The 17,897-nt window shown below is 39.8% G+C and overlaps 1 protein-coding gene and 1 pseudogene across 1 annotated transcript in view; one reads left to right on the top strand and one right to left on the bottom strand.

The window, feature by feature from the left end:
* GIPC2 (GIPC PDZ domain containing family member 2) overlaps positions 1-17,897 on the bottom strand; it is an 86,681-nt gene that overhangs the window by 53,562 nt on the left and 15,222 nt on the right. The window lies entirely within an intron of this gene.
* Positions 1,676-2,086, top strand: LOC140637525 (ubiquitin-conjugating enzyme E2 C pseudogene; annotated as a pseudogene).

The raw sequence follows: 17,897 nt of genomic DNA, 5'->3' as shown, positions 1-17,897 counted from the left end.
AAAAGCAACTTATCAGTTAAGAACTGAAACACTACAACATAATGATGATGTAACAGGGCAAGAGAAAAGCCCCAAAAAGGAAATCCCACACAAAGTGGACTTCTAGTCACTAAGCCCTTTCCTTTCCTTCAATTTTTCACGTTTCACTGCAGAGCAAATATTCGATTTCCTGTAGGTCTGACCCTTTTTCATTGTGCTTCCTCTCCTGCAGAATAACGTTCCATTCCAGACAGCCGAAAGTTTGCAGGCAAGGCATCATTTTTTTTTTTTTTTTTTCTGGAAGGACCAGAGCTAGTTATGGAGCTCCACAAGAAGTTGTGTTGAAAACCCGCAGGAATGTAATGGTCACTGAGAGATAGAGTGCAAGCCCTCTGTAACAGTGAGCAACTAAAACTCCCTGACTTTGGGTCAGTTCTCCATGGGAGAATAAAAACCTAACACTTATATGATCTCAACGCACAACTATCAGCAAATATATCTGTAAGTATATGATAAAGGGCTAGAAATTCAAACACATCCTCACTGAAAAATAAGGAAGTGATATAGCACTTTCTGAATGCGGCAACATTCTTGCTCATCCATCCATCCACCAATTATCTATTAAATATCTTTTTGCCAAGTTCTGTGCTGCACAGAGATGGACAGTGGTACAACAAGGAAATCCCAGGCTCGTCTACTCCACTGAGGTATAGTAAGGCAACATGAGTCAACTGGAATAGATCAAAAGCCATGAACATTTAAACCAAAAGGAACCTCAAATACACATCTTGAGCTTTCCTACCTTCATTCGTACATTCCCCTCAACCAAACTCTAAAATGCCTGCCCGCCCATTCCACCCCTATGCCTTTGCCTATTGAGACTATGGGCAAATGTGACTGACCAGGTGGAATCAATCTCTCCATTTTGCCCACATCATTTAAGTCTAATACCTCATTCAAGTGTCTGAGTCACCTTGCTTTGAAGTCCTATTGGTTTAATACGTGTATTTGTCATTCTCACTCTGAGAAGATAGCTTAGTTCTCTTCCTCCTACAATGTCTAAGAAGCACCCTGCTCAGTTTGTATCTGAGTGGTGTTTACAGCACATGTTCACTTACTTCAGTTGATAGAATATACACGTATACTAGGTCTTATTAACCTCATTTTGCAGATGAGAAAGTTATGACCTTATCCAATTAACACAGCTAGTAAATGTTTACTATCAGGATAGAAAAAAAAATGATGCACTGTTCAGGTCATATCAGTCACTAAGAAATACTTGCTTCCACTGTAAGCATACTAGATAAAGGACAGTAAAACATACTATTTAACATTTTTTATACCTTCTGGTGAACAAACTAAATCAAAAGAAAGTAAACTCATGGCTAGGTATCCTATATTATAAGGTGAGTCATCCATTAGATAAAACTTTCCTGATGCTTTTTACTATAAAATGAAATCCTTAACATCTTTTGAGGTATCCATATTTAGTGCTTTACTACCAATCATTGCCCATTTTTATAAGATAAATGGAATATTCTAGTTGCAGCTGTGCTCTCCAAGTCTCTGTCTCCCTGACCAAACACCAGATGGCCTCCCAGACCTGCCACCCAACTGCTGCCAGCCATCACCACCCACAAAGGAGCCGCCCAAGAAGGGTGCTGCACAGGGCCCCAAGAGGCTACATCAGGAGTTGATGACCCTTATGACCTCTTCTTCTGCCTTACCTGAATCTGCCAACCTTCCTAATGGGCGGGGACAATCCATGCAGAACCTGGCACAGTACATAAAAACCTGAGAAGAAGTTCTCCTTAGAGTTTGCCAGTGGTCCCTGCTACAACTTGCCCACAGTGAAGTTCCTCACACACTCTGCTATCACCCCAATGTTACACCCAGGGTAACATCTGTCTAGACATCCTGAAGGACAAGTGGTCTGTCCTGTAAGACATCAGGACCATCCTGTCGTCCATCCCAAACCTGCTAGGAGAACCCAACACCGATAGTCCTTTGAACACACATGCCACAGAGCTCTGGAAAGTCCCCACAAGCTTTTAAGAAATGTCTGCAAGAAACCTACTCAAAGCAGATCTCCAGCCAAGAACCCTGACTGTCTAGTTTCTCTTCTAGTGTTGTTTTTTTTTCCCTTTGCTTCATTTCTATAGAGAAGTCTGTAGCTTAAGCTGCAGTGTCATTTTTGTTTTGTTTCTGTTTTTTAAGTCTGATTGAGCCCTTGTGATGAATATGTTAAATACACTGGGTTTTAAAAAAGATAAATAGAATATTCATGACTATTTTCTAAAGCAGCTGTACCCAGCAGATATGTAACAAGTCACATAATTTTAAATTTTCTAATAGTTGCATTAACAAAAGTAAAAATAGATATTAATTTATTCAAATTATATAACCCATATATTTCAAAAATATGATCAATATGAAAATTGAGATAAATATAAATCTTCAAAAAAATTTTAATGTAAACTCTTCATGAGAGGCAGAGACATGACCTAAGCCAAAAGCAGACTCAACCACTGAGCCACCCAGGTGCCCTACATTTTTTAAGATCTTATTCAGCTTGAGGCAGCCCAGGTGGCTCAGCAGTTTAAGCAACGCCTTCAGCCCAGGGCGTAATCCTGAAGTCCCAGGATCAAGTCCCACGTCGGGCTCCCTGCATGGAGCCTGCTTCTCCCTCTGCCTCTCTCTCCTCTCTCTCCTCTCTCTCTCTCTCTCTCTCTCTCTGTGTGTGTCTCATGAATAAATAAATAAAAATCTTAAAAAAAAATATCTTATTCAGCTTGAACCAGCCAGAGTGTCCAGTACCCATATTTGGCTACTAACTACCAAACTGAGCAGCTCAGTTCTAGAATCTCCGGTTTTTATCAGTTTTATACTTTATACTTTTCCCATCTCCATATATCTGTACATGGCATTTCCTTGGCCAAAAAATGTATAGCTAAAATCCAACTTCTAAATCCAGTCTATGTCAAAATCTTCCCCAACCAATAAAGTCTACTACATTTTCTATTATCATCATCCTAAGCTAACTTTTTTTTAATATTTTGAAGTAATCTCTATACCCAATGTAGGGCTCAAACTCATGACCCCAAGATCAAGAGTTGTATGCTCCACCACCTTGGCCAGCCAGGTGCCCCTAACATCATTTCTTTATCTTCTACACACCTATTAAATTTAATAGGTCTTTTGTAGGACTCACCATATGTGGCTTTGTAAATTTTTAGTAGGTAAGGATTTATTTTATTGTCTTATTTGTCTTATTGTGTGCCTATATACTTGTGCCCTATCTATAGGGAAAGATGGATTACTTGTAGAAAGCTATTGCCCTTTGGGGCCTGATGGTGGAGATCCCTAAGTTGCCATTGTGCTTGATCTACAGTATACACTCCCCTTTCCCCCAAAAGTTTCTTTTGGACACTTCTCTTTCCCCATCTTAATCCATATGAAAACTAGGGTAGGAGTGACCCTATCCTCAGTTCCATGGGGAATGAATCATGATTAGGCTTAAACTGATGACCAATTCATTCATTATCCAATTTAGGCCAACAAGATCCAGGAAATAATTTGTTAGGATTTCTGGGAAAGAATCTTCTCTTTTCCATAGAAGCTACTGTAAAGATGGCACTCACACATACTCTCTCTCTCTAAATAATGTGAAATCTAAAGCTACACAGCCTCAATGCAAACACTAGATGAGTGACCTGGGGGACATGGAGAAGGGAGAGCCTCTGGATCCAGCCTTCCCAAAGACAGTCAGTAGTGGACACTGGAAGTCATTCCACTCTTTTCTCCTCTTAACATATGTTCATGTGTTGGGTATCTATACCTCCTGTGTACTTTGGAGGAAAAGGACTCATATACCCTATTCTAGGCATGAGATATAAACTAGTCCAGGTGGTAATTTAGGAGAGGCAGGTATCCCAATCCTGGCCAACTAGACATGGAAGGAAGATGCCCAAGAATGTCCTGGAAAATAGTTTTTTCACTCTTAATAAATGTGCTTAAATACAATTTCCTCCTTCCCCTGGATGTTGCCTTATCTGTACATGGTCTGGGAACTACCCCTATCATCTTACTACCAACAGAGGACGAGTTCACTGCCAAGAAAGACAAAGTAAAGAGTTGGAGTAAACCTAGATCCCTGGCATTGGTGAGTTGCTCTGTTCAACCCTGGAGCCCACTCTACCCCTTTTATATAAAATAATTATTTTGGACAATTTTAGCAAGTAGTTTTACATTATTTGCAGCTGAAAATATCCTGATACACAGTCCTATCCCAGAATATTTAGTTACACAAGCCAATAATTTCACCAACCCATTCTAGGTTATTTTTCAACTAAAAAAATTCCTGAAAGAATCACTCAAATATTTTGAATATTTATAATTCTTCAGTTTTAAAAGTTCTTTCAACCTACTATTTCATTTCATCCTTAAACTCAGTAAGGCAGATAGCGAATTGTGTTTAACGCACTGAGGTACTCTGCATCCTTATTGTAATTTCATGTCCTATTCTTCTATCAAAAATTTCAGGCACAGAAAAGTGGCTCCCCCTTCCAATAGGAGCAAAAAATAAAAAGGTGGGGCATGCCTGGATGTCTCAGTTGGTTAAGTGTTTGACTCTTGATTTTGGCTCAGGTCATGATTTCACGGTTGTGAGATTGGGCTCCATGCTGTGTGTAAAACCTGCTTAAGATTCTCTCTCCCTCTGCCCCAACCCACCCCGTGTGTGTGTGTGTGTGTGTGTGTGTGTGTGTTAAAAAAAAAAAAACAGTGAATTAAGAGGTAAGAGAACTGAGGTGCTGATTGATTGGCTGGCTGAGCTGGAAGAGGATGCAACTCTTGATCTCAGTGTCATGAGTTCAAGCCCCACACTAGGAAAGATTATTTTAAGATTTTATTTATTTATTTACTTACTTATTTGACAGAGACAGAGTGAGCAACTGAGCACAAGCAAGGAGAGTGGGAGGGAGGAGAAACAGGCTCCCCACTAAGCAGAGAGCCTAATGTGGGGCTCAATCTCAGGACCCTAGGATCATGACCTGAGCCTAAGGCAGACACTTAACTAAGCCACACAAGCACCCAAGATTTTTATTTAAAAAATAAAAAAAGAAGAAGTAAGAGACTTGGATCTAGTCCCGATTCCATACTCTCAGTGAGCTCAGTCAAGTCATTTGACCTCCACAGTCCTCATGTACATCATGGCATTATTAAAGCTTGGTCTACATCATCCAGTTGTTATAAAAACTTCAATAAGAGACTATATATAAAGTATGTTTTAAACTAAAAAGCTCTTTTTGAAGTTATTATTATTCCTGGAATATAAGTGCTTCTTGAACAGTAATATTTACACCTATGCTTAAAAGCTGCTTAAATTGCAAGAGTTTTCCTAAAGAGATCAGATTTTGCTCCTTTTTAATATAACCACCAAGATGGGCTTCATTTTCTCCCATAAATTACATTATGGGAGGCAACTCCATTGTTGAAGAATAACTCGTGGACAGTGTTCTTACCATGCATTATATTTGAATTGCTATCTTCCAGTTCTCATCATGTGGTTATGACTATTCACCCTTAAAACTTAATATGGCTACAATGATAAGTCTGAAGGACTAGAGTCATTAATATAAATTAATATTGCTTTTTCTCTCCATTATATACTTTACAATGTGCTTTGTGAATAAGGTTAAATCATTTGTCGTTAGTGTTTCAAAAGATATTCTGGCCCATAAAGAGGTCACAAATCTCTCCAAAAACACATCAAATGCATTTAAAAAAAAAAATCCAGGAAGTCCATTTCCAACTTTCTTTTGTTTAATGCCTTCCTTAAACAGGAACTGACTTGGCCAAAGATTCCATGTGTCCCAAAATCCTCTGAAAGAAATTATGGGCTTGTGTAGTTGGCATTACATTATTTGTGGGTGTGATTTTAAATATAAGCAACTGGAATGTAACCTCTTGGGGTTATTTAAAGTAGCAGTATGAATAAATATTTTAATGCAACTACTTTCTTCTCAACCTACCCCAAGAATTTTGCTAACTTTTTATGTTTTCTATAATAAACATTATAGAAATATCAATGTTATTATAGAAAAAGTATATAATAACAAATCTAGGGGCGCCTGAGTGGTTCAGTGGTTTAGCACCACCTTCGGCTCAGGTTGTGATCCTGAGACCCGGGATTGAGTCCCATGTCGGGCTCCCTGCATGGAGCCTGCTTCTCCCTCTGCCTGTGTCCCAGCCTCTCTCTGTGTGTGTCTCTCATGAATAAATAAAATATATTCTTTTATTTTTTTTTTTTTTAATTTATGATAGTCACAGAGAGAGAGAGAGAGAGGCAGAGACATAGGCAGAGGGAGAAGCAGGCTCCATGCACCGGGAGCCCGACGTGGGATTCGATCCCGGGTCTCCAGGATCGCGCCCTGGGCCAAAGGCAGGCGCCAAACCGCTGCGCCACCCAGGGATCCCTAAAATATATTCTTTTAAAAACAAACAAACCTAATAATTAACTACACCATGCTTTTTTTTTTTTTTCCCCCAGTAGTGGCCTTAAGTTATCTCTACACCCAACATGGGGCTCAAACTCATGACTCTGAGATCAAGAGTCATGTGCTCTACAGAATGAGCCAGCCAGGTACCTCAACTAAACTATACTTTCATCAGGAGTTAATACCTTATCTTTATACATAAGAACACCACTTGGATTGTTTCCTTTGTTAATGACTGTGGCATTATCTGGGTTGTTCTCATGCTCTAAGTCTCAAAGACTTTTTCCTCAATAAGAGAAAAAAAGATAATTTTATCTCCACCTAGTTAATTGCTCTTGAAACAGCAGGAATTAAACTAAGAAACTAAGAACAAAATAATTATGAGGGGAAAAAAATAATTATGAGGGGCATGGTAGGTTACCCACTTGCCCTAAGTGTCTGAACAGAAGGGAGTAGCTCTAGCCAAGCCAGTGACAAAGCTGTTACTCATTACCCTTCTGGGGTACCAGGCTGGCTCAGTCAGTAGAGCATGACTCTTGATCTCAGAATTGTGAGTTCAGGGATCCCTGGGTGGCGCAGCGGTTTAGCGCCTGCCTTTGGCCCAGGGCGCGATCCTGGAGACCCGGGATCGAATCCCACGTCAGGCTCCCGGTGCATGGAGCCTGCTTCTCCCTCTGCCTATGTCTCTGCCTCTCTCTCTCTCTCTGTGTGACTATCATAAATAAATGAAAAAAAAATTAAAAAAAAAAAAAGAATTGTGAGTTCAAGCCCCATCTTAGGCACAGAGCCTACTAAAAATTAACAACATTTTAAAAGCCCTGAGTTTCTTATGCTACATGGTTCCCAAAAAATATGTGGTAAATATATTGTACCAAATAACTTCTAAAACTCAAATAATTCTTCAATTATAGTCATAAACTGGAGCACCTGCTCATCCCTCTCAGCTGTACACAGTTTGAATACTGGCTCCCACTTCCAGGAAAGTAGTGGGAAAGTGAAGCAACTGAGAAGATAAGTCTGAAAGAATGGAAAAATAAAATCAAAATTACAGGTCCAAGAAACATGATGTATATCAGGTGCTTTCACAAATTACTTCCTTTATTGCCTACAGTAATTCTAGGTGAGAGGTGTTATATTAGCACCACCATTACCCCCACACACACTTTTTTTATAACAGATTAAAAAATAAAGACTTACAAATGGCACCATTTGCAACAATATGGATGGACCTTGGGAGCATTATACTAAGTGAAATAAATCTGACCAAGAAAGTCAAATACTCACTTATATGTAGAATCTAAAAAAACAAACCTCAAAGATACAGAATAGATTGGTGGCTGCCAGCAGGGAGGCAGGGGGGGGCACACGGACAGGGTAGGCAAAATAGGTGAAGGTAGTCAAACCTACAAACTTCCAGTTATAAAATAAACAAGTCCTGGGGAGGCGATGTACAGTATGACAACTATAGTTAATACTGTATTGTATATTTGAAAGTTGCTAAGAAAGATCTTATAAGTTCTCATCACAAGAAATTATAACTGTGTTGGTTGATGTTAACGGGATATTGTGGTGATCATTTCTTAATATATACAAATATTGAATCATTATACTGTAACCTGAAACTAGCAATATATATATTACATCTCAAAAGAGGAAAGAAGAAAGAAAGAAAAGAAAGAAAAGAAAGAAAAGAAAGAAAAGAAAGAAAAAAAGAAAGAAAGAAAGAAAGAAAGAAAGAAAGAAAGAAAGAAAGAAAGAAAGAAAGAAAGAAAAGAAAGAAAGAAAGAAAGAACGGGCTTAGAGCCCGCTCTAAGTAGTAGTATTTGGTGCAAATAAGATTCCAACTCTGGATGTCCAAGTTCTTTTCCCTACAATGTTACTTCTCTTAACATCTAATATCTGCAGAGAGAGACACACATAAGTTACTGATCACTTCCTAAGGCATTAGTTCAACTAATCCTTGTGAGTCAGGTCATGAGGGCAGGCATCAATCACTACACCCTGTGCGGAGAGGAGAAAACCAGCTCAGACCCATTAATGATTTATCTAAGATCACATAAGCTTATGAATGACAAAACAAGAATTCAAACTTCTGGACTTTTTCTAACCCATGATGCTATAACTGTGATGTAAACATAAATTCAGCTTTGAATTTAAAACAAAGAAAAAAAATTAAAAAATAAAATTAAATAAATTAAAAAATAAAAAACAAAGGCAGAAACTACACAGTTTTTGCTCTACACAGAGTCAAATAATACTGTTTATCTAATAAACCACTCACTTCCTAAAAGGAGTTAAAATAGATTGCAAAAGGGAGCTATTTGTAAGTGGACTTTAAAAATCAAATGTATTGGGATCCCTGGGTGGCGCAGCGGTTTAGCGCCTGCCTTTGGCCCAGGGCGCGATCCTGGAGACCCAGGATCAAATCCCACGTCAGGCTTCCGGTGCATGGAGCCTGCTTCTCCCTCTGCCTGTGTCTCTGCCTCTCTCTCTCTCACTGTGTGCCTATCATAAATAAATAAAAATTAAAAAAAATAAAAAAAAAAATATTTAAAAAAAAAAAATCAAATGTATTAGATGATTAGTAAATATCAAAATACTAACACATTGTTTGATTTACTTTTATTATAAAATTATAGTGATTTACTACAATTTTAAAATTATTTCTTCCAGTTAAAAAAATCTTGAAACTGACTAGTGCATTTGTTTCTTTGTATTATAAAGTCACTTAAAATCTCAAGCCAATTATTTTCCCAGCATAATACGTGTACTAAATTTTTAAGATTTGTTTTTAAAATATACATTATATATTTATATATATATATATATAGTGCCCCTACCTTCACCTTATCAACAACTACAGTCATCTAGAAACAAGTTTCACTTGCAAAAGATAAAACTGGCAACAAGACAGATATTTAGAAACCTGATACTGTATGTTCTATTTAGACCTTCATGAGGATATTGTACAAAGCCCTGCCTCGAACTGTGTAGAACTTTCTATAAATGATTCACGTCTAAATTAGCTGCCCTGGGTCAGCAGTGGCCAGTCTTAAATAAAAGGTGAATCATCCTTTGTACTCTTCCTTCTTCGGTACAACCACTTTTTTAGTGAGCAAAATAATAGGACAAAAATAATTTCATCCAAAAAAGGGGGGGGGCAGATTTAGATTTGTTAATCTACCAAATGACTTCCCACAGTAACCAAGAGAACATTTTCTATTGCTAATGAAAGCTAAGCAAAGCAACTAAGTGTCCGAGAACGTCAGAATTCTCAAAGCAATTCTTGAAACATAAGGTTAAAAGGATAGGGACGGTTTCAGTCTTGCCTTTGTGGACATTACAGAAACACTAAGCCGAGTAAGATAAATCAAATGTGTATAGCTATATATATCATCCTTTTCCACAATATTCTTCCAGTCAGAACTTTATCCTAGTCTAATAATGCTGCACGGTTACGTGCCAACTTTAAAGACATCATAAATCACTGCGATTCCCCTGGTCAGGTGCTGTCTCAAATTTTCCAGCTTTCTAAACCTACTTATCTTCTTTAAAGCCTCCTCTTATTTGACACCCAAAATGGAAAAGAACATAAAAAGACAAAGAAACTATAACAAGGAGACATTTTACATCTAAGAACAAGGTAGTAGGGTGGCTTGTGAAATTTTATAAATTATATTAACGGAGAGATTTAGGATTCAAATTTCTAGTTTACCAAATACACAAATACAATGTATAAAAGATGGCCATTATATCCTAAAAGGGCCCCTAATAAAAATGTTTAAATGTGCTCATCATATCAGCCCAGGCAGCAGACAAAAGCCTGACGATGAAATGGGTACAAGCATGTGGTATTTAAAAACCATCCAAATAGGGGCACCTGGCTGGTTCTGTTGGTAGAGCATCCAACTCTTGGTCTTGGGGTTGTGAGCGTGAGCCCTACATTGGGTGCATATTACTTAAAAAAAATACTAAAAAACAAAAACCACCCAAATGGATCATGGAAAGCAAGCATCATGAGCCACTGAGGAGTCAAGTGGGAGGGACAGGGGAAGGTGGTCTATTCTTTACTATTTTCTAGAACAGAAATTCTGAAAGAGATGAGCACTTCATGAAAAAAGTGGGCCATTTGAGGAACTATAAACATCTTGACAGAAAAAGGTTGAAACTGATCTTTATTCTAAACTAGGGCACCTGAAAAGGCAGGAAAATGTACAAGGTGATAAAGTGAGTGGTGACAGAAGAAAATGTGCTGCAGGGTTCCCTAGATGAGAGGCCGCAAAGGAGGAGGGCAAGGCAAACTCAGGGACCACCTCAGACACTTAGATTGTTCGTTGCAACATTTCAGAAACATCGAAAGAAAAAAACAAAAACTCCTATGGGTAGGGCCAGTGTGACACAAGTAAGGGCAGCCCTGAATTTGGAGTGTGAGTGCGTGTGTGTGTGTGTGTGTGTGTGTGTGTATAGACTGTTCTAGGCTCAGGTTGCTTAATTCTGAACCATCTCCCACCCCAGAAATAGAGAGCCCCAAGAACAGAGACTGGGAAGAGGCGGAAAGGAGCTGCCAAGACCAGAATTATGTCACAGGCTCAGAGACACTTAGGCACAACCCTGGCTGGAGGACTCTCCCCTCTGCTTGCAGTGGCTGACGACTAGTTCCTGCACCCCTGGCTCTACGGAGCATCTTCCCCCCACCCCGCTGGCCAACATTACTGCCATTCCTGCCTATAAAACCCCTGGGACTGGAGCAAGCAGAACAGTTAAAGGGGAGAACCCAGCAGGGTCAGGAGGCTTCCCGAAGAAGCTGGCAGGCTACCACAGGGTTCCGTCCTCGACTCCCAGGAATGTGTCACCACGCCAGAGCCAGGACGAGCAGTACCAGCATCTCCTGGCTCCAGGCCTGGTGCTGATGCTGCGTCCTCACTATCTGCTTCTATTTTTGTAACCACACTATCCTCTCCCCACCCCCTCCCCAAATGGCTATAATTCAAAAACGTCCTTACTGCCCAGGAAACCAGATTGTATTTTGTTGGTGTTTAATTGGTAAATGTATGAAACTTTCTCACATATTTTTCTTCTTCTTCTTCTTTTTTTTTTTTTAGGAGGCAATTTGGTTACAGTTAGGCCGACTCCAGATTCCAGTTTACCACCGTTGTCCCAGAGTTTTGTTTTTTGAGTAGGCTGCCTGCCCAATGTGGGGCTTGAACTCACAACCCTATGATCAAGAATCTTATGCTCTACCAACTGTGCCAGCCAGGCACCCTCCCACCATCCCATCATTCCACCACCCCACTAGGGTAGTTCTTAACACCATCCCTGTCACTCTCTGAAGTGTCTGGATTTGGGGTATAAATTATACAGCCATCTATTTATAATACGCCTTCTACTAAGCTGATCAAATAAGCATATTTCCATTTCAGAATGGCATGGCTAAAGACAGCATGAGATAAAAGGAAAAACATAAATTTGGACGTTGAGGTAAAACAGTAGTAGAGTTCTTCCTCTATCTTTCAACATTTAAGTAATTTCCCCAAAAGCTTCTTGGAAGCAAGTATCAGTGTCTAGGACTTAAGCACAATTTAGATCCTAGGAGACTTGAGTGTGGGGAGAGTTGAAAATGAGCTCTGCATGTTCAATGAGAGAAGAGAGTAAAATATAATTATATGCGGAGACAAATTCTGTCGCAGGTATTCTCTATGTCTAGAAACGGGCCACAAAGAAATATGGATTTTATTAATGAGTTATTTTTGGCACATGAGAAATAAACATTGACAAGTACAATGCAAAGCAATTCTGAATAAATTGGTATATTTAATATTTCTCAAGTTTATTTTATTTTTTTTAAGATTTTATTTATTTATTCATGAGAGACACAGAGAGAGAGAGAGAGGCAGAGACATAGGCAGAGGGAGAAGCAGGCTCCATGCAGGGAGCCAATGTGGGACTCGATCCCAGGTCTCCAGGATCACACCCCAGGCCATAGGCGGTGCTAAACTGCTGCACCACTGGGGCTACCCTATTTCTCAAGTTTAGCTGAGATCTTCAATTTTGTTTATTTAAATCGTTTATTAGGTTTATACTAAACTTTACTGAAGAAACCCTCATTGAAAAGGTCTAGATTAGTTACTATAACACAGAATTCCACACTGAGATAACTTAGTTTGAGGATCACATATAGGGATACACTTTTAAATGTGTTTTCCTTATGTGGGGGGATTTGGCCAAGGGTAGGAGAATGAAAACTGTACAGATCTAGAAGAGAAAAATAAAGGGGGAAAATGCAAAAAAAAAAAAAAAAAAAGTATCCAGAGTTGAAAAAACAAAAAAAAAAGCATCTTGTTCAAGGAAAAGAAAGAAGGGAACTAACATTTATTGAATCATTATTCTAGATACTGAACATGCTATTTCATTCAATTCTTACAATAAATTCCATAAAGCAAATATCATTTGTATGTTTTCCCAGTGAGAAAAAAAAAATGGGCTAGAAGGTGGTATCTCTAGGATTGAAACACAGGGCATGCCACTCTCCCTGAAATCCCACTCCCCACAGCAAACTGACCTGAAAGCCTTTCTATCATGCCACCCTGACTCCCCACCTGTCATAGGATGCTGTGAACCTGTCAAATAGCCACAGCAACATGTGTTACTTTGAGATATTATAAAAGTCTAAAACATCACAAATTTAACAAATTAATGATATGCTCCACTCTGTTTAATTACAATCCCATAAGATTAATCCTAAAATTGAATATATAAGGTCTTTCTGCTTCTTGCTTTCCCTTCTTGCTTTCCTTTACTACCAAACTTTACAGTGTAGAGCAAGTACTTAATTTCAAGCAACTGGTTTATAAAGCTACGTTGGGGCATGGGGGGTTGGCCTCTAATGAAAAAAAATGAAATTTTGTGGAGGCTTTTCTGATTGTTAGAATGACTGTGTGACACCACTGGCATTTGGGAGACAGGGGACGATGTAGGGATATTGTATGAACTCTAACACAGAAGCCCAGCTCAGTGAAGGACTGTGTGGCATACCATATGATTTTCAAATGTCCTACCAGATATTCACACTGGGAAGAGGAAAACAAAAGGATTTATGTAAGCCTAAACCCTAGCTGTGTTATAAAGTATTTTTGGTTATCAATTTCCTGGGTTGTGATTACCATGTAAATCAAGGAAAAGACTTGCCTGTCTATGCAGAGCAATTACCAACAATGGTTTACCATTTTAAAAAATCAAGCCACTCATGAGAATAACTATTCAGGTTATGTTTTATGTTGAAAGTTCAAATATTGGGATGTCTGGGTGGCTCAGAGGTTTAGCATCTGTCTTTGGCTCAGGGCATGATCCCAGAGTCCCGGGATCGAGTCCCACATCGGGCTCCCTGCATGGAGCCTGCTTCTCCCTCTGCCTGTGTCTCTGCCTCTCTCTGTGTCTTTCATGAATAAATATTTTTTTAATTTATTTTTGTTTATTTATGATAGTCATACAGAGAGAGAGAGAGGCAGAGACACAGGCAGAGGGAGAAGCAGGCTCCATGCACCGGGAGCCCGACGTGGGATTCGATCCCGGGTCTCCAGAATCGCGCCCTGGGCCAAAGGCAGGCGCCAAACCGCTGCACCACCCAGGGATCCCAATAAATATTTTTTTAATAAAAGAAAATTCAAATATCAATCTGCTATTGTTGTTATAGTAATTCTATAAACATCTACAAATATTATTTATCTCTTATTTCTTTACAAGCCAACAACATTCAGTTGAATATGGTCTTATTCTTTAAATCTAAACTTATTCACTACAAGTAGGTACAACCACCTAACTGTGTCATTAGGTCATCTAAGATACTTTTCCCATTTTAAAATCCATACTTGTTTCTAATATTAGAGTTAAGGGGCATCTGTGTGGCTCAGTCAATTAAGCGTCTGATTCTTGATTTCGGCTCAGGTCATGATCTCAAGGTCATAAGATCAAGCCCTCCAAGGGGCTCCATGCTCAGCGGGGAGTCTGCTGGAGATTCTCTCTCTCCCTCAGTCCCTCCCCCCCCCCCCAGCGTGTACCCATGCACTCTCTATAAATAAAAAACAATATTAGACTTAAGGAATATTTTTTTCAATTATGTATATAGTTAAATGTTTATTTCAGTATAATAAACATGCTGTTACTTTGAGCCCAATAAGCCTAGGAACCACTTGTGTAAAGGAAAATGTATGGGCTTTGAGGCCAGACAAACCTAAGGTCAAACACCTCCCTTTAGACTGCATGACTTGAATAATTTACTTTTGCTCTGAGCGCCAGTTGCCCCATCAATAGACCGTAGTCATTTCTGGGGCTTTGGGTAGGAACTGTGGTTTCAGAGAAGATGGTGTGGGTTAAGTGGTAAGGGTAGATATTCAACAACAGTTCCCTTCCTCTTAGTTCAAGATACCTTTCCCTTTCCCCACTCACCTCCACATAAAGACAGGAAAATTAAGAGAGGAAGGGGGAAGTATAAAGAAAACAGAAAAATGGGAGTAACAGAAATCATGACCAGCACTTAACACCTAACCACACCCGGAGCTGGGGTTTCTAAGATGAGCAAAGAAGGACAGTTCTTTTTTCTTTTTTCCTTTTTTTTTTTTTTTTTTAAGATTTGATCTATTCATGAGAGACACAGAGAGAAGCAGAGTATCAAATGTGAGAAGCTGCAAGAGGTTAAGATCCTGGCCCTGAATCGTGAAGGATACAGTGTTAATGCCAATCACAGAAACTGCTACTATTATTAGTGTCCTATGTGGATATGTGAATTGTTTCAAAAATAGATACAGATTTATCATTTCCTCAACCCCGTTACTGTGTATCCCTTTAAGGCCACATAAAGTTAACACTGCAATTTAAGAATCTGTGACTTTTACAGATGGAGGATCTACAGGACCATCCTGGATTTTATCCATTGAAGAAAAAATGAGGGGTGCCTGGCTGGCTCAGTCAGTAGAGCAAGGACTTGATCTCATGGGTCATGAGTTCAAGCCGCATGCTGGGGAGAGAGTTTACTTAATAATAATAATAAAAATAATAGTAGTGGAAGGAGGAGGAGGAGGGGAAGAGAGAAGAGGAAGAAAAGGAAAAGAAGAATTGAAACTGTTCCTATATATGTGCTTGAACTGCAGGGAGATTTTTTTTTTTTAAGATTTTATTTATTTATTCATGAGAGATACACAGAGAGAGAGAGAGGCAGAGGAAGAAGCAGGCTCCATGCAGGGAGCCCGATGTGGGACTCGATCCCAGGACTCCAGGCTCACGCCCTGGGCCGAAGGCAGGCGCTAAACCACTGAGCCACCCAGGGATCCCCAGATTTTTTTTTTTTTAATAGAATAGCAAAAAGTTTCTAAATGCTTGAGTTCTTAATCCTCTTAACCACAATTTATGGATGGCCATAAGTTTCTAAAAACAAATATTCTATTACTGATAAGGTCTAAGTCCCTTCTTACCTTTCACGTATCTATAGTAACCACAAGACCTCCTTGCTGTTAATCATGCCCAAGCTTCAACTTCCTAGTCTGCCTTTTAAGCATCAAAACCTCAGAATACTCTGTGCACCCAAAACAGCAGGGCTGGGGGTTTTGGTTTTGTTTTGTTTTAGGGCTGGGGTTCCTAAGATGTGCGAGGAAGGCCAGTTTTTTGTTTTTTGTTTTTTGTTTTTAAGATCTGATCTATTCATGAGAGACACACACAGAGAGAGGCAGAGACACAGGCAGAGGGAGAAGCAGGCTCCCTGCGGGGACCCCGATGCGGGACTCGATTCCAGGACCCCGGGATCATGCCCTAAGCCAAAGGCAGATGCTCAACCACTGAGCCACCCAGGCATCCCAGGCCAGTTCTTTTAGATCCCAATCCAGAGAAGCAGTGACAGTCATCCCACCTCGGTTGTCTTCCTCTGTTGTCTAACTCAGCAAGAAACTAGCCCAACGGTATTTATTCACTTCTATTTTAATAAGTAGTTTGAAGGAACAACTTTAGTCACCTCAGGTGATGGGCATTTCTCATAAGGAGACACGGGGAAGCAAAGAACACACAGGAAACCTTTCAAAAGACACACAGACTTCTTAGAAGTTATTTAAAACTTGACTCATCACCATTAAAGACACAATATCAGCTCTCCTGGCAAGAAGGACCCTCTGAACCTTTCTTATGTCACATCTTTGCTTCTGCTACACCAGCTGTAGAGAACAGATATATAGTAGCTTAAAAGTGAAAGGGGAGGGGGCCTCTAGGGAGCTCAGTCAGCTAAGCATCAGACTTTTTTAAAAGACTTTATGATTATTATGTATTTGACAGACTGAGAGTGCAAGACAGCACAGGCAGGTGCAGCAGAGGAGAGGGAGCCCAATGCTCATCTTGATCCCAGCACCCCCCCCCCAATCATGACCCAAGCCAAAGGCAGATGCTTAACTGACCCAGTGAACCAGGCGCCCCAAGCATTAGACTCTTGATCTCAACTCAGGTCTTGATCTCATAGTTGTGAGTCCAAGCCCTACATTGGGCTCTATGCCCAGCATAGAATCTACTTTAAAACAAATTTTTTTTTAATAAATAGTAATTCTATGATTTGGGGGCACCTGTGTGGCTCAGTCAGTTAAGCGTCGAACTCTTGATTTCCGCCTAGGTCATGATCTCAGGGTTGTGAGATCGAGCCCTGCACTGTGCGTGGAGCCTGCTTAAGATCCTCTCTTCCAGGGCACCTGGGTGGCTCAGTGGTTGGGCATCTGCCTCTGGCTCAGGGCGTGACCCCGGGGTCCTGGGATCGAGTCCCACATCAGGCTCCCTACAAGAAGCCTGCTTCTCCTTCAGCCTGTGTCTCTGCCTCTCTCTCTGTGTCTCTCATGAATAAAATCTTAAAAATAAAAATAAAAATAGGGATCCCTGGGTGGCGCAGCAGTTTGGCGCCTGCCTTTGGCCCGGGGCGTGATCCTGGAGACCCGGGATCAAATCCCACGTCGGGCTCCCGGTGCATGGAGCCTGGTTCTCCCTCTGCCTGTGTCTCTGCCTCTCTCTCTCTCTGTGTGTGACTATCATAAATAAATTAATTAATTAAAAAAAAAATAAAATAAAAATAAAAATAAAGATCCTCTCTTCCCCTCCCCTGACCACACAGGTACACACATATGTGCTCTCCCAAAAAAAAAAAAAAAAAAAGTGAAAGGAGATGTTTATAACTCAGAGATGTGCATGTACTTTCACACATACAGACTTAAAAAATTCATACCGTATTTTTCTGGAAGGATGGTCAAGAAAGTGACCACAACAGACGCTTCTGAAGAAAGGTTAAGGAATGGTGGTTCAGAGTGACCCACTTTTTTTTTCCTAATTTTTTATCATGTGCATCTATTATTTTTCAATTAAATTAAAAATCAGTTTTATTTTAAGATTTTTTTTTTAAGTAATCTC

Source organism: Canis lupus, chromosome 8 (genome assembly GCF_048164855.1).
Source record: "Canis lupus baileyi chromosome 8, mCanLup2.hap1, whole genome shotgun sequence".
Classification (NCBI taxonomy): Eukaryota; Metazoa; Chordata; class Mammalia; order Carnivora; family Canidae; genus Canis; species Canis lupus.
Note: the sequence above shows the minus strand (reverse complement) of the source record. Positions and strands in the feature narration are given on the sequence as shown.